Source organism: Lonchura striata, chromosome 1 (assembly GCF_046129695.1).
Source record: "Lonchura striata isolate bLonStr1 chromosome 1, bLonStr1.mat, whole genome shotgun sequence".
NCBI lineage: Eukaryota > Metazoa > Chordata > Aves > Passeriformes > Estrildidae > Lonchura > Lonchura striata.
Window position 1 is genome coordinate 58,947,200 of NC_134603.1, and position 22,065 is coordinate 58,969,264.

A 22,065-nucleotide genomic window follows, 5' to 3' on the forward strand; every position below is an offset into this window, starting at 1 on the left:
CTGTGTATTATTATCACTATTACCAGTACAGAGGTGTTATTAATCCTTACTTTCATACAAATCTCTAACTTTTCTACAGCTAAGGTGGGGAAGGCAGGGTGATATATGGCTGAAGTGACTCAGAATATTAGAATCACTTCCTTTATTTAGGGTTCTGAGTTCTTTATTCTAAAGTAAACCTGATATTTGATAAAATCAAGTGTATTAAACAGGAGTGGTAAGCTATAGTCAATTCTGCTATGGACAGACTTACATCAACATCCTCATACTAACTCCTGTATGCCAATTTCCAAAGCTGATTTTAACAGCATGGTGTGGTACACTATAACATTAAAATCAGTTCTCCACGCTTGCTTTCTTCATAATTAAAAAAAGTTTCCTTCCTCCTGCAGTAGCTTTTCTGCTTAGTTTGTGGACAGAAACACTTTTATGTTGGTATGCAGTAAAGTGTTCCAAAACTCTTTGGAAGCTCTATGAATCACAGCAACACAGGAATTAACACATTTGATTTGTGGTGTTAGGTTTCCAGTTATTCATATTACTAGTTAAAGCCTAGATACTACAAATCTTCAGTCTTCCAATTAGTCTTTAGCTATTGAAGCAAGTTGAGAGATTTTTTTGTATGGGTAGAGTAAATTTACATGAATCAAAGTTTTTGACATTGGCCTTTTGGTTTTATTTGCTCTTTCAGACACTTACTTCAGTACAGCAATATTTAAGCATATCATTTCAAGATCCTTAATGGATTGAATTAGCTTACAATGAAAAAGAGAAAATACTTCATATATCTTGGATACTGCCATTCATCTAAACTCACAGTACCAGTATAACTTCTGATTTGAAAGTCTACATGTTCTGATCCCATGTGGGGGCTGGACAGGGGTTCCCAACCTCCTCTCTTCTCTCCCCCTCTCTTTCTTTCCCACCACATACACACACACACTTCTTCCCTCCCCCTGAAAGAGGGAAACACAAAAACTCCAGGACAGAAAATAAACAAGACAAGGCAGGCCATTTGTCCAGCAAGGACAATTAGGAAGCAGGACCCTCCAGTGTGTCACTGTAAACAATCCCTTGGGAACATCCTTTTGTTCTTCCGCTGCTTTGAGGCCCAGTCTTGCTCTGTCTTCTAAACATAACTGCTATAAATTCAGTAGGAAAAAGGGATGTTATTCTCCCAGTTGTGCTGACAATAACAACAGAGAGCAGCACAAGCTGTTCCTTGGAAGGTGTGAAGCACTGTATTCCATACTCATAAACTCAAGACACTCTAACCCACAAACTTACTTAGTGCTTCAAAAGCCTGGAATACTTGAAGTCTTAGCCATCTTCTAACATATTAAATAAAGTCTTCCCTTTTGCATTACTAATAGCTGAGCTAAGTTCTTAAATGTAGTTAAATGTTATTATTCATTACACAGAGAAATTTAACTTCTGCTACATAGAGAATCTTTATATTTATGCCTTTGAGAAGAGAATTATGTGATTTCATCAGTTATTATCCACTAGCAGTCTTCACATTCTATCTAGTGTTGCAGGTTTATTATATTGACCCCATTTCCATAGCCACTGAATTTTAACCTCTGTATTTATATTTCACAGATATTTTCTGTAATTTTGCAGTGTGAGAGCACTAAGAATCACACAGTAAACTTTGCATCTGATGATTTTCAGTGTTTCCAGCTCTAGGACTCAAGAAGAGACAACCTGAATAAAATCTCATTAAAGTGACAAAAGTGGTCAGACAGAAAATTGAGGGGGAAGAACAGGATCTTTATTATTAAAATAATGGAAATGTTTTCTTCTGAAATATGAAGCATCAGAATTTCTTCAGCTGTGATCCACAGAGCTCATGGAACAGTGTGCAGACAGGGAAATTGCTAAAATGTTGGGTGTTCCTGCGCTGTAAAGAAATAAATGGAATAAGACAGGTATTTCTTCTTAATATTGTCTTGATCATGTTGGCAATTACTCTGAAGGACTGCTAAGGCCAGGTAGAGAAAAAACTTTGTTCACATAGCTCAGTAAAACAATCCCCCCATTAAATACTGCTGTGGACAAACAGACAAATAGAAGATACAAACCAACTGTTTCTCATAATGGTTGAAGCAAGGAGAGAACAGGAAGATCCAATCTGCGAATCTGGACATTCAAGCTGTGAAGTTCTGCAAGTCTGCAGAAGCATGACTCAGTACTCAATACTGAAAATTAAAACTATGGATAAGTAAAAAGGCAGTTGTTTATCTTAAATCAATTTTAGAAATTTAGCAGTTCACACCTTGTTGGTGGTGTGTACCTGAAAATGAGTCTTCTCTCTATGTATTTGTCACTTTCTCATAGCCATCACCCATTTGCTTTCTCTTCATTGCACACCCATTCTGGGAATTCCCAATCCTTAGTCTTAATCAGGGCAGCAAGCTTGTCTAAACATTTTAAAAGCCACTTTGACCTTAAATAGCCTGTATGAAAACCTTCAAAACCATGATTCAAAATAGATAGCATCAAGAAAGGAAAGACAATACTGAACAAGAAATAATTCTAGATTCAGTATGAGAACCTGGCAGATCTGCACTGTCTGCATACAAACAGTCTGCCAAAATGCAGTGCTTGAGCAGTAGACATATCTCATTGCAGCTGATGAGGCATAGACCCAAGCCATACTCTGGTTTCATACCCAAAAATGTCCACAGGCAGCTTAGATGAAAGTATAGGGCCTCTAAACCTAGAAATGAATACTGCCCAGAAGACCCATTTCTGTGGCCTCATTTATGGGCCACTGTTGGAGAACCTGTTTTTGTGACTCTTTTACACCATGGAGATCAGCACATCTACTGTAGGCACAATTATTTAGAACAAACAAACATTGCTGACAAAACAAAACCATATTATTAACATTAATCTGCAAATAAAAAATATAAAACTTACCTGAAATGGACATATACTTACCAAAATGGATATAAAGGCATTAAGTTGTGAGCCTTTCTGAGGGTTGAAGGTGAAAGATATGGAGCCTCAGCACTGTGCCCTTGATTCACTTCCCATGTCTCCCAGCTATGATAACAAGACATGACAGACAGAGAAAGAAATAGTTTCCTTCAGCTGTAAATTTATCCAATCCAATCCATAAAAGTCTGGTATTACATTTTTGCTGGAATTTTCTTTCTGTGAAAACTCCTCTTGCATGTGTTTCTGCCTGGCGGCAGAGTTTCAGAAGGAAAGATGATGACTCACAGCAGAGTACAGTCTGCTAAAAGGTAAAAAATTTGGGTAAATACTCCCTGAAGCTGGGGGAAAAATTGAAAGTAGGTCTTCTCTATCTGCAGTGAATACCCTAGATATAATTACATCACAGAAATGGGAAGCATGATCTTTCAGTAACACTCTTATTTTCCATTGATCTTAGCAAACTCATTGCCTAGACAAGCTTAAGTTAAATATACTATACTAGATCTGTAGCAGGTTTCAGCAGAATATGTGGATCCCAGCTAGACCCAGATATTAAAGTAACACCAAACCACTTAATTAATCTGCTAAAATGATGGTACTTCTATTAATGCACAGCAACAGGACTCTAGAAATTAGAGCAATTCTACAAGTGAAAATGTTGATATCCACAGATTTCTAAATAGATTGTCACTCAGGAACCAAATTCCACCCAGGTCCAGCACTATAGTCAACCAAAACTTTCTATGGACAAGATCTAAATGACTTGAGCAACACATCCAAAAAAGCCCTTGTTGGAGACAGGACCAAGTAATTAATTACTTGCCTCAAAACTGGATTATTTTTCCTCCATGCTACAAGAAGGAGGCTGGCTCGGTGGCTCAAGGGCCCTTTGCAGTCATCAGGCTGCTTATTTATTCAGCACTGGAAGACGTGCTGTACACTGGCATGGATTCTCCACCACAATTGTGTGTATTCATTCAAGCAGAGCATGTTGGCTAATAGGAGAAGTAATTGGGATCTCAAGGTACCCTGTCTTTCTCAAGCTAAAACATTTTTAAGTGGTTGAAGGTTTTTTGAAAATAAGTCTTGTGACAACAATTCATAAACATTTAGAAAGTTTCTGAGCACAATAAAACCATAAAAACCAGTCATGCCCTTGATATACTCCCCTGCTTTATGCTGTGGGAATATAGGAATTAATAGAGGATGCCACTATTTCTGCAGCACATGTGCTGTGGTTTCCACATAGTTCTTCCAAAGAAGATTTGAGAATCTACTATTTTCTTTCATGAAATAATCATTGTCAAAAGTCTCAAGTCATTTATCTCAGTAGACTCATCTTCATCTCATCTACCCTCCCATCATTAATCTTCCACATCTTTAGACAAATTAATTTATTTTGGATACAAATTTATCACAATTTCATTGCTCATAGCAAATCTGAATATAAACCAGGCTTGCCTATCTCAATATCTTTGTCATGGTAGAAGAAGAAAGAACAAGAGAAGTTTAGAGACAAAAAAAAATACTGGAGGAAAATAGAATTAATCATGGTGTATATATTAGATCTGGTCTTTTACTTACAATAACAGATACAATCCAGAGTTCAACACCACACCTGGATCTAAATAGCCAAAAGCAATCTGGGTTGTTCTGCTATGTGACTTTAATTCAGGTTCAATATTTGTTCTGAGAATTAATCTCATTAGGATGAGTGTAGCAGTTAATTGTATCAAAAAATTGCCAAATGTTTTCAAAGGCAATAGTAAATCCTTGCTATGGGTTTTTTGGTCGATCCACAGAAGAGGAAAAATCTGAACTTGCATTCAATGGATTCTTCATGAAGAAGGATATGACACTATTTAATCATCAGTTGTATATTTTGGGTTGCCAGATTCATTTGTAACTTAAATATCATGTGTTGAGCCAGATTTTCCCCAGACAGATCTTGACACTGGCACATTCCAGTGTCTTACCTCTTCTTATGCAACTGATGAATCCTGGCTAAATTCTGTTCTTAAATTTATTCCCCCAGCAGTGTCTGAAGACTAGTCCACAACATTATGGACATTATAATGAACATAATAGATGTAAAGGAAAGTTGAATTGTATAAATTACATTGCATTTGTCTTATACAATTAGTGCTGTAAGTCACTACATTCCTGACAATTTAAATATATTTATCCCTTTCCTGAAAAGTTTGAACACAGTTTTATTCACCAGCTTCATCATGTGCACAGGTCAGCAGCAAGCCCTGTCTTCCTGTGTAGTTATGAACACAAGGATTTTTCAATGCTGAGGAACAAAAAATATTGCCATGTACTGAAAAATTGTTCCCACAAACACACACTCCCCCTGAATTTGTAATTTGAATATATGGCAAAGGAGAAAAGTGAAAAATATGAATAAAGGTGATGAGGCAATGATGACACAATAGAAGCTGGGAGAGAAAGCACAGATTTCCTGGCCACTGCTTGGTGCTCCACAGCAGAAGAGGAACTGATGTGAAGACACGACGTGCTGTTGGGCACAAAGGGAAGGTTCAAGGGGCTGACAGGAAACTTCACACTGCAGATAGTGAAGGCCTGCTGAGGTTACTTCAGGTTAAGCTGTGGGGACTGTCCACATCTCAAGAGCACAGTCTCTGTGGAGGGACCAGTCTGCAAAACTGATTCCTGAGGTGAATGAAATGGAAAGAGCAAACTGACTGCTGAGGATGTGTATGTGCCTGTTTGTACACACCACTCCTTTCTATGCCTTCTCTGCAATGCCAGCTTAGCTGTGGGAAATAGGTCTACTTTAACAGGAGTATCGTTTTTTAAAGGCACCTAGGAAATGTACTCTGTCCCCTACAGGTGCCTGTGCTAATGTCTCTGGAGATTCAAATGTGCATCTTGCATTATTTCAGTGTTTCGGTGCGACCAAAATTAAATATTGTGGAAAGCTTCATTTTGCAGGGGGAAAAAAAATAAAGTCTGAGATTTGGGCTTGTTTCAAATTGGAGTGGCTCCATATGTTAAGTTCCTGGAATTTCCTGTAGGAAATACCATTTTCCAACCAGAGGGTAAGACGAGGCTCATTGGCAGCAGAGCATGAAGGAGCCTCTGTGTCACCATCTTTGTTTTAGTTATTCTTCAGACAAATTGAAGTTTGCCAGGACTTTAAGTAAGACGACCCATTTATTTCATACAAACCACAGACTTCCAGGTGTTGTGGCTTTCAGTCATTACCAGTATTTCTATTTACAAAGGCAAGAGGCCATCTCTAGTATATTTAATCTATCTCATGTACAGCTCCACAAAATTCTCACAGATAGATCTGAAAATACTATCTTTTCTGTTTGCCATTATTCCTTAAAAGTAGAGTAGTTATTTTGCAGTTTGGTCAAACCCTAGAATTGATTCCCAGGTAAATTGAGATTATTCCAAGAATGCCAAGTAATTACAAAGGTCATTTACTAGATTCATGAGCAGTTTCTAAGGAAAATGGGGAAGTCTTTATTTTGGATTAACCTTACCCAGGCTGATGCTGATGACATGTTCCATTCTTGAGGTCCTTTGGGATGAAGGCACTGAGCAACTGGAACAATTATATGCAGTGGAAATATGTGCTTTACACATAGATTGGCAGATACTGTACTCTCATGTCTGAATATATTTCTCCATACTGGTTCAGCTCATAACTTACTATGATCATTTTTTTATTCTTTCTTGCTAGCATATGTCTGCTTTTATCTCATCCATTACTGGCACATGTATCCTCACAACATTATACCACAGCGGCCATTTTAGAATAACAGATGGGAAAGAGGATTATTTGTCTTGATATTTCATTCAGAAACCACGTTTTGTTTATATTTTGTATTGACATTAAAAAGCTTTTCAACCAATGGGGGTTTTCTTTTGAGTTATTTTCATTTTATTTTATTTTTTACTGATCCAAAAAGGCATAGCCTTTTTTTTTTTCCACTTCAAGACAGAATGATAGCACTGCCTGGGGGTTACCCATAGCAGTAAGCTAACTTCTAACACAAATCAAACACAAAGGCTGATGAAGAAGAGATGCAAAATTGGTACTGTAACATTGGAAATAAAACTTAAACAGGAGATTCAAAGGCTGCCTGCTTGATAATACAATGGGAAAAAAAAGAAAACCCTATTATGAATAAAAGCTATTGGAAATACTCAAAGCCAGGAAGAGCAAAAAAAAAAAAAAAAAACCTGTCACAAACTAAAATGGATTTTTCAGATTTATCAGATACAATTTTTTTAACTTTTATACTGGAATCAAACAGGCAGACAAAGCAGGGAATAGTTTACTGTTTTGGGGAGGAATGTATAATTTAGGGTATGGGGCTTCTGACTGCATGTAGTCTGTCTATATTTGATTTGTCTCTTTTCCTTTCTTTGGAGAACTGAAAGTTTATGCTTCAGGTATGGATGACCTGATGATCAGGCAAATGCTCTTCATGGTGAGTAGAGCTGTTGTCCCTCTTCATTGAAGGTAAGACCTTCTTTGCCCTTGCCTTGTTCAGGTTTTCCCACTTTTAGCAACTCCTGTACGGTAATAAAGCAAGATTACTGTGCTTAACAAGCATCTGCAAAAAGAGGTTAATATTCCTGGAGTTTGTAGTCCTCGGTGAACAGATAAAGTAAAGTTTTGCTGCCCAAGTAATAGTATGGCTGGAATGTAGCACTGGGAGATTGATACCCCTTAGTTTAAGCAACTGACACTAATTGAAAGGGTGAAATCTGAATTGAGACGCACAAGTTTAAAGTCAATGTATTGGAGAAACCTCCGATTTGAGGGTTATATCTGCCAAATTTTCCACTTTCCATATTGGGAACGAAGTCAGAAATGTTATTAACTCTGATCTTGGGTGGTCAGTTACAGCAATTTCTTTTTGAGTTCAATCAGTTCATGAAAATACCAAGACTGACATTACTGAGAAGCACACTAAAAAATCATTGATAACTGAGATAGTTGCCATTAACAGTGAAATAATAAATTCAGTAGTAGTATCTAGAAAACCTAAAAACATCTGTGTGGACAATTTAACCCTACATCTACACATACATAGTGTTTCCCCATAAACTTATATGTAAACTAAGACTGGAAACATGCTAACCTGTACTTTACATTGCATCATTTCTTCCAAAAGAGAAATGAAATATACTTGATTTTTATCAGAACAACTGAACTAGAAAGTAAAAAAATCATAGCACCTGCATTTATAAATTATACAGGATTTTTTTCATGGAAAGTTTTCAATATTCCTGTCAAAGAGCTCTACTATCTGGAATATGTAGTGAATAAAGTTTTTTCACAAAATGTGATAAAGCAGCTAAGTAGGCTACAGTTTTGTTTTCCTGGTGATATTACTATAACAGATAAAAATTATGTCCTCTCAGCATTTTTACATTTTCCCTCATTTCTTTTGTTTAACTTTAGGTCTTTAGTGGGCATCAAAACAAACATATGTGAACCTAAGTATTTGTACTAGTAAACTTTTGAATGTTGCTATTCACCTGACATTCCAATTACTTCTAGAAAGTTTGGGTTATCTGAAAATGGTACTGTTTGATTCATCTCCTCCCCCAACCTTTTCTGATTTTCTGGATTTCCTGGTTATTCAACTGAGCACAAATTGCTGTTCATACAGATGCACTGCCATGATTTCTGATTTGCAGGCTGTCACTCCCATTAATAACCTACTAGGCTGTCATGCTGTCATTCCTTGTTGCTGCAACGATTTGTTTCAAACATAGGGGCTGATTCATGAAGAATAAAAAAAGCAGTTGTCCTGTTTTACAGGAACCTCAAAATATTTATGCAGAAAATGTGTGAAAAGCACACACACCATTTTTATCCTGAAGTATGTGATTGCTAAATACTCAACTTGTTTTCCTGTGAGAAAAGAAAAAGAATATAGACTCCACTCAATTTTTTCTATATGAAAATATAATGCCTTTAATAAAATCTTTTCCTGGTAAAATATCTGAAGTTCAGTTTCTGTGCTATGATGTGATAAATCCCCAGGATGATGCTATGGCTTAAAAACTGATATCAAAGCTGATTTTAGGGATTTTTTTTTTTCATTTCTCACCCTGTCTTTCCCGAAACTATTAATGGCAGCTGTATTAACAACAAGAAACAAAAGTATATCAGTGCTCTTCAGTGTATTCTTTTTCCTTCTTCATACAGAAGCACTTGGCCAAATTTCACTCTTGATGACACAGGTGCAGCTTCATTGCCTCTTACAGGGTTGTGCTTTTGGAAAAGACAAAACAACATGACCCATTGGACTCACTGTTCAATACCCTTCTATACAGTTGGACTGGGAACAGTCAGATAATTTTCGGGATGGGAAAAAGCCGCTGATGAATAAACCAGCACATGCATCCACACAAAGCAGAAAATGTACTGGGACTGAACCAAAACCTGCAGAGGCTTTGACCCATTGGCAGGTGTCCAGGGACTCCCCTGTCCCTGGGGGCTGCAGGCAGACAGCTCTTTGACAGGTGATGCTGGTGACTGAGGGGGAGCGGGGCAGGTCTCCTCCACTGTGCCTTCTCCCCCGAGCACTTCCCAGCACATCATGGGCATCACGCTGGGATGTCTGTCTCAGTGGCAGTGGGGCTGGCCAGCCAACCCCCTCTTGAAGCACCTTGTCCCGGCATTTCCCATTCAGCTCACATAACCACAGCGTTTCAAGGAGATGGAGCTGCCAGGAGCTGAGCTCCTGCACTTTTTCTCCTGCCAAGGCCCGACAGTTGGCATATCTCCCAAAGAAACAGGCAGAAGAAGGTTTCTGAAGAAGGAAAAGAAATAGGAGAACAACACAGGATGCTGATGTAAATCAAAACTGGGAAAGAAGATTAATGTGGAGGCTGTTTGGATCTCAGCTGCAGTTCTGGCTCCTGGTTTCCCATTTTCCCCCTGTCATCCTTGAGTTGCTTTTCTGCACCCCAGACCTGCACAGTTCGAGCTGTGCAAAAGTTTCTGCTCCCCTCCTGTTCCTCTCCTCACTCCTCTCACAACGCAGCCTGCTCCTAGTGCTGCCTACATGTCTGCTAATGAGTGAACTACTCTAAAACAACTATGTAAAATACTGAAATCATTCGGCCCACTTTGTACCTCATAATTTAAACCAATATTTTAAAGAGGTAGTCTCCCAGTTACTGCATTATTATCTTCCATAAGGCTTATTACGCATTAACCCACTTGACAATTTGTCCCTGCCAAACAGTATCAACAGCCACTCCCAAACCTGTCAATGCCATAGTATTTTCTAAATTGATGCTTAATTAATGAAGTATGATTGCAACAGGTTCTCTCTCTCTCCTTTTTTAATTTGATCTCCATGGCATTATAGGAACCTAAAGATTCCACTAGGCATATATTCCTACTGTTTCCTTGTTAGAGGGAATGTATATTCATTTCAGACTTGTGGAGGCAATTACAGTAGCCACCAGTTGCCTACAGCAGCTAATCAAAGTGATAACCTGCAAGTTCCAACTCCCCATGAGACAGCCCACTTGCCTCCAGCTGATGAATGCCAAAAGAGCAGCATGGGCCTACCAGTAATGACACCATCATCTAAGGCAAGTTTTTAACTAACCCATGGTTTTATAAAGACTCTATTAATGTCTCATAAAAAGACATCTAGATAAAACCCTCTAATAAGAATTTTTTTAAGGGAAATACCAGTGCTGATGTAAATGTCCATTCTAAAATACTAAACTGGTATTTGCTCCTTGTAACCTTTGCACTTCTCATGCTCTGAAGTGATGAAGCCTTCCCTGAACATTTTCAAGCATGTGACTAACCTCCAACTGATCTGCTGTCATGTCCTTGCCCATGTCCAGCCACACACTCAGGCACATGTTTTGTCTTAAACAAATGCACACTTCCACCAATTTCAAAAGGGGCTTAAATTTAAATGTATAGAAGCATCATAGGAAAGTGGGCTATAATGCTGCTGGAAAGTAGTATTCTGGATTTTTAATTTAGGCATTAATTGGTATTGCCTACAACTGCAATAAACAAAACAAATTTTAGAAGTAGAAGAATTTATAAATAGCTTGCAATTAATTGCTAGCAGAAGGGATTCACCGCATTGGTATGAAACATTTAGATTCTTCTGCATGACCAGCCCCTTGTTTTTGCTGGAATTTTATTATTTGCAACATAGGCATACTTGGCAACAATATGACCCTGTCCACAATCTGCCACTCTATTAGTGAGAAAAGCAGCATTAAAGATACAAACTATATTTTTGCTTTATTCCATCAGCATATGTCAGAGTGTTCAGTGTATCGAAATTTAAAGCAAAGAGAATTAAAAGATTTTAAGACTGTTCTGTACTTGTTTCAAAGTAACAGGCTTTTTAACCAAACAAAATGATAATTTTGTGGTCCCATTAATATTCTTTAAAAAAGAACAAATGAAAAAGAAGCCACAGAACCTCCTTCCCCCTGAAATAATAAAGCTCCCCAAATGAAGAAATTCTCTGTGGCTCTGCTGTTACTTTACTCGTGTTCTTAAATAGGGGATTTCTCTTTAAGGCTTCTGGCCAGGTTTTGACATTGAATTTCGGGATATTCTAATTAGCTGTGGTCCCAAAGGAAGCATTCCTGGCTTCTTCACTGCATAGTTGGAGTCCTGAAGGACTCCAGGCTGCAGGCTGCAAAGCGAGCGGGTTAGGTTCGTACATTTCCTACTCATGTCGCTATCATTGTCCAGGGAATGGACTTCTGCTCTACTATTTCCTAGTCTTATTAAAATGTTTGTGAGCTTTTAATGGCTGCAGTTTACAGTTTTTAGGACTGTCACCACCTGCAGTGGTCATTTCGTACTTTGAAAGACACACATCATCATGGTATCATTATTACTTGCTTGCACTAGCACTCAAAGGACCTGAACAAAGTCAGCCCAGAACTTGGAGATCTCCATCTTAAAGGAACAGGTAATGATCACATTGGCAGCTCTGACTATGCACAGCTTGAAGATCACACCAACTCAGGCACAAAAGCATCACCAATCTTTTTCTCCATAATAAATGTGAGGACAAATAATTCATCTTAATTTGAAAAATCAAGAATAAAAAATCTTCCAGCACTTTTCTCTCTGGACAGGACTAAGACAGCAGGTACTCATCCAGGGCCAGCCTGCACGCTCAGCTCTTCTCCAGTCCCAGGGAGGCAAAACCAGTGGTGAGGGGATAAGCAAAAAGCTCAGGCTCTACATCCAGGTCATGAGCTCATCCTCCACGTAGAGGTGTCCATACAAGATTTTGGACTTCAGCAAAGCTTTTCATACTCTTTCTCACAGTATTCTTCTGGACAAAATGTCCAGCACGTAGTTGGATAAATGCATCATGTGATGGGTAAGCAATCAGCTCACAAATCAGGCACAAAGGGTTACAGTGAATGGGGTTACGTCAGAATGGTGATCTTACACTAGTGGGGCTCCACAGGGCTCAATCCTCTGCCCTGTGCTCTTCAATACCTTCATTAATGACTCAGACTCATGACTGAAGTAATACTAAGTAAGTTTGCCAATGACACAAAACTGGGAGTAACCACAAGCTCCCTTGAGAACAAAGAGACCTAGACAAATAGAGGACCGGATAATCACCAGCCATATGACATTCAGCAAGGCCAAGTACTGGATTCTGCACCTGTGACTGGGAAACCCTGGACTGGGGAATGACAGAATGGAGAGCAGCACTGTGGAAAGGGATCTGTGGGTCCTGGTTGATGGCAAATTGAATTTGAGCAGTGCCCTGGCAGCCAGGAGGGCAAAGCCTGCCCTGGAATGCATCAGTCAGACCATCACCAGCCAGGCAAGGGAGGGCATTGTCCTGCTCTGCTCTGCTCTGCTCTGCTCTGCACTGGGCCAGCCTCACGTCCTGGGGGCAGTTTTGGGTGCCACAAAATAAAAAATATATTAAACTATTAGAAAGCATCCAAAGGAGGGCCATGAGAATTTTGAAAGTTCCTGAGGGGAAGCTGAATGAAGAGCAGCTGAGATCACCCGGTTTGTTCAGTCTGAAGAAGAGACGGAAGGGAGAACTCATTTAGACAATGCTTTCAGCTACATGGTGTGGTTCTTGGGGTGTCCTGCACAAGAACAGGAGTTGGACTTAATGATCCTGATAGGTCCCTTCCAACTCATAATCTATGAAGATTGCCTGGCACCAGAACTGCTCTGCTTGCTGAAACACTCATGAAGAGGCCCTGTTTGAGACATAAGCAGTATATAACTGATACTGTAATGCTGGACATTGCACTCACTTAAGAGATTACTGGGAATACTGAACAGAAACCATATATGTTGGTTGAAATGAAATTACAAACCCTTTAATTAATAGACAGCAGACTTACAGGAACAAATATGTATTACACATGTATGCAGCTTTTCACCAATTGCCCCTGGTACAACAGCCATTTCTGAAGCCCAGACACTCTTTGATTGTCTTACTCTCATGAGTTAGAACTTGTTTTGTGGGGTTATGATGGGCCTAGATTTGAGTTCCTGTTTAGTGAGAGAGGCATCTTGTCAATGAAGCCCATTTGATGGGATGATATGACAAGGCTTTAGTTGTCTTTTCATTTCATTAGGAGCTGTGCTTATATATCCTGAGGCTTACCACAGTTCTTGTCTCCAAATTTCTCTCTTTTCAACCTCAGGTTTTTTTCTTTTTCTCCAGTTTCCACCAGTTTTGAATACAATTACAACACAGTGGGAAAAATCATACAGAAATAGGCTGTTTTTTACTCAGAAGTCCTGCTTTATTTTCACAGAGTAGTCAGCAGGAAGGATTTTCTGATGCTTTTGAAAGCAAAATCACATTTCTAAAACTTTTCATCCTCTCAGAACAGTGTGCTGTAGCTTCGAGGACAACCTGGCTAGTTTGGGAAGAGAATCTTAGAATTGCCCAGAAAGAGGGACATTTCAGTGCAGATCTTAACATTTCGGTTTTTGCATTTCAAACTTCAGCAAAACAAACATAAACAAAGACTCAGAACCGCAAACTTCAAAATGCTTTGATTTGCCTTTTGAGGTATTGGTTAGCTGAATTCTACCTGCAGGAACAAACTCACTTATAAACATTTTGCATGAAAAGTAAGAATGTTGTAGCTTCAGAGTTGTGAGACAAATCTGAAGACAATTTAGAAGCAAGAGAAGCAGAATTTGCCCTGTATAATCTCTCTTAGAAATAATGATGCCAAGGAATGTCTTTCCTTGGAGACAGAAATACCTTTTGCAAACTGCATTCATTTGATCTGAGACACTGAGACAATAGCTAAAATAGTTCTCACATTTATAGTTCTGCAGACAGTTTCCAGAAACAAGTTAAGATTTTCTCACTTAGAAAAGTATGCAATAAAATAATGACCCTCTGTATTTCAGATATCTATTGAAATGGGGTGGTGTTCTTAAGATTTAATTTCATTTTCCTCCAATAGCACAGGGAGATGACACCCAACAGATTATACTAGCTGTCAGCCTTACACAACCATATCTGTAGACTTCAGACAATTATCTGTAATCAATAGCTCTAGCATCATGGTGATAAAATTATAGTACTTACATATAATTACACTTACATTCAAATATAACCAGTTCCATTCAGAGCATATGCCAATGGAGTAAATCATGGTAAGTCTGTAATTCTCAAAAGAGAGAAGGGAAGGTCAGATCCATGTTTTCCACGAAATTTAGTTCAGAATGAACTTTCCTTTTCAGTTAACCTTCTAATGATCTTTTATCTTTTATATGTTAAAAGCAACTTTTCTGGGTAAAGCCTTTGCAGAAGTAACCTTGCTAATGCTACACATATAACTCTTTATTTTTCTACTATATAAATTTCTTACTATTATATACATATGAATGAGCATAACATAATTTATCACATGCTGATTCTGTTACTTTAAGTCAGAAATTAGTGGACACTCTTGAATTCACAATTGCTTGTAAATCCACCAAGATGAATTTTTCATGTCAGTACAAAAATAAGCCCTTATTATATCTTTCATTTTGTGCTCTCTCCATTCAGTTTCAATACTAGCTCTGTGCTCCTTTTCTGTTCTCCTTCTATTCTTTCATTTCCTGGTCATCTATTAATTCTGTGTTTCTCCTTTATTTCTTTCTCCTTCTATTTCTTTTGATTCTTAGCATTGATCTTGGAGATAGAATTCTTTGCTGATAAAGTGCATTTGTTTAAAAAGACTTCTGCTCTATAACTTCACTCCCCCACTTCCAATATAAAGACACTTTAATACCTTGGCTGTGTTACAGACCCTGATTTCAGTAGTTACAGAACTTTTTCCTATATAATAAAATCCTGAGTCCTAGTCACTCTGCTGTTAGGAAAGGCGGAAAAGAAAACCCTTAAAAAAATCCTAATATACAGCTCTCTGGACTTTCCCACAGGTCACCACTCCTGCTTAGGTACATTAAAAACCAGATCTGTGCAAGCAGCTACAAGTAGGAAATGTGGAATGACTGACAGGATCAGTCCTTCTTCCTTTATTATTTACATGTGCAGGTTGCTGCTAAGAGTTTCTCCTCTTCCTTGAAGAAGTACCTTTCTCAAAAAGTACAGTGTTTATGGTGAAAGTTACAGTTTCCCTTACAAAGACTAGTGTTTAATCATACCATTATACAGAGAAATACATAGTTTTTCCTAGCCAGCACTACCTGCAGCTGAGAAGATTAAAGCTGTGAACATTGGTGGGGAAGCTGTTTTGGGTATGCCTATGAAGAATTCCAGTCTGTTGTTCCTAGTGTCATTTCTGAGACAATTTTGAACCAGGTGCCTCAGTCCTGCCAGCAGAACAAAGGCTTCTCTCCTTCTCCCATGACCTTTGCAACCCACAGAGGACTTGGTGCTGCAAATGTGGTCACACAGGCAGGACACAGGACAGCAGAGGGTGCAGGCAGACTCCTGCGGGTCCCATGGGCTTAGAGAGAGGATGCCCATGTCCTGGAGAGTGCAAGAACAGGACATGGAGAGACAGCTCACCTGTGGCATGCTTCCAAAAGCTCTTTTTGCAAATTGTCCTGATCCTCACTGAGACAGCCGACCCTGACCTGACCCAGGAGTAAGAGTCACTGCCGTTATTCCTATTTCAGATTTCAGGTGGTTGACATCAAATCTGCAGTGCTTCCCAAAGCTGCAGCACTGAGCTACTATCAAAGTGAGTTTAGGCACTTAAAGCCTACAAAATTAATATTTTGGACAAAGATTTCCTTTTGGAAAGATGGGTCATATCCTAAAAGCCAAGGATACTCAAAAGATGATCAATGCCTCTTAGAATATGGCCTATAACCCCTCAGGTTCTAGCTTAAGAAATAATGTGCCGTCAGACAAAAAACTAGAGCTGTCAGAACCTGAAAAATATGATTTATGAGAGATTTTTAATTTTCTTTTTTCTTTACTATTTTTTTTCACTAACTAGAGGTAAACCAATGCAATCACACCATAATTATAGCTTTGATCAGTTCTCTGCTGAAGACAAAAATGGTTCTATATAGGTCACTTTCTGATATCTAAGAGTGTCAAAACAGATTTATATGACAATAATATCAATCTAAAATCATCTATGGCATGCACACACAAAAAACTGCAACTATTTCAGGTATTGTCACTAATCACTTATTACATATTTCCTTATAAATTGTTCATAAATTATGTTTATTGTCTTATAATTAGTTGTACTAACAGTGTCTAATAGCAATAAGGTCATTAAATATGTAAACAATAAATGATAGCAATATTAATGCCACTAAGTAGCAATGCTTGACAGCATCATGCATATTCAGTCAGCCTATGACTATATTTCTTTGCACTTTGACAGCCAGACATGGAATAGTGCCAGTCACTGGTTTAATGAACATCAAGATGAGTGCAGAAGTTGAGAAGTTAGCAGTTAGTTAGCAGTTAGATAAAAGAAAAAAAGAAAAGCTAACAAAATAAGTGTGTCCTAATGCTTTCATTATTAATATGTGGACTTTTTGGATCCTGTTATTTACCACATCTCTGTTCTACATCCCCTTTTCCTGGACAAACAGGAATACTTAGCTTCCTTAAGCTGTATCACCCAAACTGGTGGACTTAGCTCGTTTGTTATGAGAGCTGGAATTATATCTTTGACCTCTAAATTGCATAAGGATAAATCAAAGACAAAAAATTGAAAAGTAAGCATATTGGATGTTTTAATACCTTTTTTCCCCCACCCAAAGTTCCTTTGGAGACGGTCAGATGGGGTTGTTTTTCTAACAGGCTACACTCTGTAAAGATTTGCTATCTGCTGAATTTTTCTGGCACTACTGGAGAGGCCAGGTAAACACTGAAGGAAAACAAGTTATTTGCAAACCAATGGAAACCTTGTCAAAGCTTTGCATTAGGTGTAATGTTGACTTTACCTCTTCAAGTAGAGAGGGTACATAAAGATGCCTTTATATGTACAGATTGATATGAAGTGTTTCATTTTCCTTGTCTCTCCATCTTAGATTAGAAATCTGTTCTAAAATGAAAATGGAAACTATTTGTCAAAAAATGGACATCACCTTTTTACCACAACTAGGATGGCACATTGACAGGGACTATGCACTCCTTAACATTTGGGATGTGATTCTGAAATACACTGACTCTTTTAAAGCTGTCTTGACTTCTCCATTTTTTCTAGAACTAAAGAGAAAACCCATGAGATTTTCTTTTTCCAGATTTTTCTTCTCATGTGTCACAAATTAATGAGTATTGTCCATTCAGCCCTCATTTCTTGCAGAATTGGAAGTCCTGCCCTATTATAGATCAGCTCTTCCATAAAAATTAGCCCCACATGGATTGCTCTGAATGCCACCACCATGGCAGGTACTAAGAGGGCTTTTGGTCACTTAATAATTAAAGTTTCCAAGAATTAGAGTACCTTGGGAGCTTTTAGGTAAAATCCATCAACATATAATGCAAAAGCAAAAAATAAGCACACTTTAGCTGCTCTCCACCCAGACTACTTGTGGCACTTTGCTGGACACAGCTAAACTCCATTCAGCAGCATTAACTGCATCTCAAAAAATCTTTGATGCCATTCTGGTCTGTTTAACAAGAAGGCGTGTATATCCATTCTTGTCTGTGATGACAGTAACAATGCCATATCTCATGGGTTCAGCTAAGATTGTCTTCAGCTGTGTTACTATCCTGGGAAAAATAGTGTATGCTCCTTGGTCCTACAATGGAGAAATATCCACACAGTATAAAAGCTGCTACTCCAGGCCTGCCCCCTACACTGCCAGAAGAGGGTTATTGCTGTCATACCCAGACCATGTAATTTGAAATACACCATGATAAGATGACTGATGATCCCAGTGGACAGCAAACTGACCATGAGCCAGTAATGATCCCTGCAGCAAAGAAGGCCAATAGCATCCCAGAATGCAGTACAAGGAGTGCTGCCAGCAGCTCAAAAACGGTTAAGCTTCCCCTCTGCTCAGTTCTGGAGAGACACACTGGATTTCTTTGTCTAGCTCTAGGATTCCTAGATCAAGTGAGACATGGATACCCAATGGACAGGAGTGAAAAAGACAGAGTCAGACTGTTACGGGTGGTGCCCAGTGAGAGGACAAAAGGCAATGGGCATAAATTTAAATATTGGGAACTCAATGTGAATACAAGAAAACACTTCTGTACTGTGAGGATGGCAAAACTTTCACAGAGTTTGTGTGAACAGGTAGTGGAGTATCCATTCTTTAAGATATTCAAAGCCCTGCTGGACTTGGTCCTGGGCAACTTGTGTTTGAGGTCCATACTTGAACAAAGGGGTTAGGCAAGATAAGAGAAGAAGTCCCTTCCCACCCAACAGTTCTGTGATTCTGTAGAGACCCTGAGACTGAAGAAGAAATTAAATCTGAGGTTATATCTGGCCCAAGTATGTTAACTACTAGGCATAATACATGAAGTAAATAGTTGTACTGCTGAAAAAGCAAATTTCACAGAATAAGCTGGCTTGGAAGAGACTCACAAGGAGTCCGATGCCTGGGCCTCCACAGAACAGACTAAAGAGTCACACCACATCCCTGAGAGTATTGTTCAAATGCTTTTTGAACTCTGGCAGGCTGGTGCTGTGACCTGCTTCAGTACCCAGACACACTCTGGGTAAGGAATCATTTTCTAACCCAAACTAAAGCTTCCTTGACACAGCTTCAGGCCATTCCCTCTGGTTACTGGTCACCACAGACACAAGATCAGTGCCTGCCCCTCTTCTTCCCATCATGAGAAAGTTGTAATGCAATGAGGTCTTCCTTCAGTCTCCTCTCCCTTCAGTCCTCCTGTCCTCCTCTGGTCCTCCAGGCTGAACAGACCAGGTAACCTCAGCTGCTCCTCATACAGCTTCCCCCTCAAGGCCCTTCACCATATTCATAGCCCTCCTTTGGACACTCTCTAATAGTTTAATATTTTATATTGTGGCACCCAAAACTGCCCCCAGCACTCAAGGTGAGGCTGTCCCAGCTCAGAGCAGAACAGGACAATCCCCTCCTTTGCCCGGCTGGTGATGCTGTGCCTGATGCCCCCCAGGACAGGCTTTGCCCTCCTGGCTGCCAGGGCACTGGTCAAATTCAACTTGCCATCAGCCAGGACCCCCAGGTCCCTTTCCCCAGTGCTGCTTTCCAGCATCTAGGTCCCCAGTCTGTGCATACATCCAGGATTGACCCATCCAAGGGGCAGAATGTGGCACTTTCCCTTGTTTAACTTCATATGGTTGGTATATACATACAGGCTGAAGAGGAAACACTTCCCAGCAGTCCATGCCTTATTGGATTTTTTGCATTTCCTAACTTTCTTCCTACATTGCTTATCTTTCCTGTACACCATGGCTACTATTGTGGATCCCATTCTGAGGTCTCAGTCCTCTCAACTTATTGTTGGAGGAAATCTCCATGCCCGTCTCAATGCTATGGATCCTCTAGGGAGCTGGACCTCAGAATTGTAGAATTTCATTCTGGAAATTGTTCAGTTTGCTATAAAATATCCACATGCATCTAGTAATTTTGCTCCTTCAGAACATATGAACATAACAGTAAATCCTGACAATGCAAAATCCAGCTACTGCTTGGAGGACAAGCTAAGACTTCCACAACAGATACTTTATATTTTCTCATCATTCATCTGTTCTTGGCAGCTAGAACTGACCTATGCATCAGAAATACTCCACATGATAATGAGTAGCACTACCAAGTGGCAGGCACACCTGAGCTAGCCAAGGTTATGGATTAAGCTTCAAATATTTGGACTTGATTTTTTCTGCTGATAGAAGACATCTTGAAATCAATTTTTCAAAAAATAATACAATTACAACATAATTGCTCAAAAAAATACCTAGAAACACTGCAACTGAAATGGTTTGGGAACGTGTCTCTTCTTCTCAATGAGGTATATCAAAGTGCTACAATGCAGGTGAGAACAATTCTCAGATTCAATCCAAATATACCAAATCCATTCTGAAGACTTGACTCTTGAATGGCTTAAATAAAATTAACTCATCCTTTATCTCTTCCTTAAGATTGGCTGTTCACATATTTAGTTAAGAGCGCTTCCTAGCTACAACTTATTTAACAAATACTGATTATTACCCTATCTCAGGACCTGTTTGCTCCTCTTGAGCATGCTTATGTTACAACAGGCGAGCTCCAAGATCCACTCCAACCATTCTTTGTTCCTGAACTATAAACTTTGGTGGGGTGTAGGGACAGTTTTAGCTTTCCAGGCAGGGTGACTTCATTTCTTTTAGATTAAATTTTTCAAGCACATTCTCTTTGTCTTCCTGTTCCAGGATAATTTTCTGTGTGGAACACTTGAAACAATATTTATTCTCTTCCTTTATCTAACTTTGCTATTTCATCGTTTTGTCCTTTTTTTTTTTTTTTTTTTTGATAGCAGGCACTCATCTCTTTTAGGCCTCTCTGCTTGTCAGATTCTCAATGCAGAGCCCTCCTCCATTCTCTCACTAGAAATATGAAGTTAGATGTTTAACATACGGAACTTTGAAAGTGCTGGGCACCCTCTAACAGACAGTGATAGATCTTCCCTGGTTTCTACTGGAGTTGAATTTCCTTGGCACCTTCTATCGTGCCTGTATATTTAGGGCTCTTTAATTTTGGAGCGCAGCCTTCACTACCTTTCAACACTTCTGTTTCTGAGGACTGTCTTTCATGCAGTTCCCATTGCTCTCTTTCAGTCTGCTTAAAATGCTATCTTTAGCTGTCTTCAATTTTATAAGACTCCAATTTTGTTTGGAAAACTAAATCAGACTTTAGCAGTAAAGCTATACATGAGCACACATTCATGCACTTGATATTCCAGGCAGCAACTGAAATGCAACTCAGTTTCTCAGTCATGATTGCTTCCAGCTAACTGGGGTTAAAACAGAGTCCTGTGAGTAGGAAGCAGAGATTCTTCCTTATAGAGCACCAAAATCCCAATATTTCTGATTAAAAAAACCCAGCTACCTTGCTTGCTTTTTCATCCCACATTCCTGGCTTGAAAGCCCTAATGTTCTGATCTTGAATTCCATGCTCAATTCTAGAATAGTATCAGGATGAGAGGAGGGCCATGGAAATAAGCTTCTTCCTTACAGCTGATGAATAGAGGGCATAATTAAGAACTCTAGGCCAAAGCCTCAACCAAGAAAATTCACAATTATCTACTTCACCTGAAAATCTGGCTCACAACACAGAATTGCTGTTGTTAACATCATAAATCACTCCCAACCAAGACAGAAAAGCTGTATTCTGTGCTTACTTCCTCATGGGTACTTCTTTGAATTTTCATTGATTTGCACACCTATCCCTCGGCAGATGGAGATGACCATTTCCTGAAAGAAAGCAAACATTAATTTTAGTAGAGAGACTGCTTGATTTCTTAAAGCAGATCAGAGCTGGGATGATTCTGGGTATCTGACTGATGTTCAGATGCTTACAATCCCTGATGAATCTATAGCTAACTCTATGTGATAGAAATATCTCACATTATTCTTGTGTTTGCCAGCTTGCAGTGTCATTCCAGATGGCAAACACAAAAATAGCATGAAAAAATTCTTTCTGAAATTCAGGCT

The 22,065-nt window shown here is 39.1% G+C and overlaps 1 long non-coding RNA gene across 2 annotated transcripts in view; it reads right to left on the reverse strand.

Moving 5' to 3' along the window:
• Positions 1-1,752: 1,752 nt before the first annotated feature.
• The window catches only part of LOC110470892 (uncharacterized), a 116,250-nt gene continuing 95,937 nt past the window's right edge, over positions 1,753-22,065 (reverse strand). The window contains exons 2-5 of one of the 2 annotated variants that reach the window (XR_013341162.1): positions 21,753-21,825; positions 2,947-3,051; positions 2,085-2,201; positions 1,753-1,903 (exon numbers count right to left, since the gene is read on the reverse strand). This is a non-coding gene — a long non-coding RNA (uncharacterized LOC110470892). The remainder of the gene's footprint in view (positions 1,904-2,084; positions 2,202-2,946; positions 3,052-21,752; positions 21,826-22,065) is intronic. The other variant, XR_013341163.1, reaches the window with a different exon arrangement.